Raw genomic sequence first — 659 nt, 5'->3', positions numbered from 1 at the left:
TCCCAGAGGAAAACTTCTCCAAAGTGCTTTCAGAAAAGAAAGGAACAAAAGCAACTTGAGATAACTTTCATCTAGAGCAAAGCAAATAAAGCATGGCCAGAAGTGTTGGTTAATATTCCACCTGCAGCACACCCAACACACAACCCCAGGAGCTGAATTCCAGAATTGCAGGTTCTGTTCAGGGCCCCCTGGAGGCCCAGCCATGAGGACAAAGGCTCCAAGGAGGAACCTGGTGATGCCTTGTGCAGGCTGCCCTAGAGCAGAGGCTGGATGGAGTTCCAGAATAAAGCAGGGATTGATTCAAAGCATCTCCTCCATGGATCCACCTTGGGCAGCACAAGAGCCCAGCCAGGGCTGCACCCAAGATGAACCAAAATGGCCCCAAAATGCACGGCCGGGCACGGGGTCTCTCCCTGGGATCAGCTCTGCTCCATTTGCATCTTGCAGTTCATTGTCCCATTCCAGCTTTAGCCCCTGCAGTCCCACCCTGCTTGTTTTTCTCTCTCCAGCCCACGGTGTTTGTGCTCTTGGGCTGAGATTTGGATCATTTGTCCTTGGTGCCCAGCTAGAGCAGGAATTGTTTTGTCTCCCTGCTCTGTGCACAGAGCTCACCATCCCTTCATATGAAGCCCAGACCCACACACTAAAGCAGCACAGAA

The 659-nt window shown here is 51.9% G+C and overlaps 1 protein-coding gene across 1 annotated transcript in view; it reads right to left on the bottom strand.

Moving 5' to 3' along the window:
* The window catches only part of POLE2 (DNA polymerase epsilon 2, accessory subunit), a 13199-nt gene that overhangs the window by 10624 nt on the left and 1916 nt on the right, over positions 1–659 (bottom strand). The gene's annotated exons all lie outside the window — the stretch shown is intronic.

Source organism: Geospiza fortis, unplaced genomic scaffold, assembly GCF_000277835.1.
Source record: "Geospiza fortis unplaced genomic scaffold, GeoFor_1.0 scaffold23, whole genome shotgun sequence".
In the NCBI taxonomy this organism is placed as follows: Eukaryota; Metazoa; Chordata; class Aves; order Passeriformes; family Thraupidae; genus Geospiza; species Geospiza fortis.
This window is presented reverse-complemented; position numbering and strand designations above follow the sequence as displayed.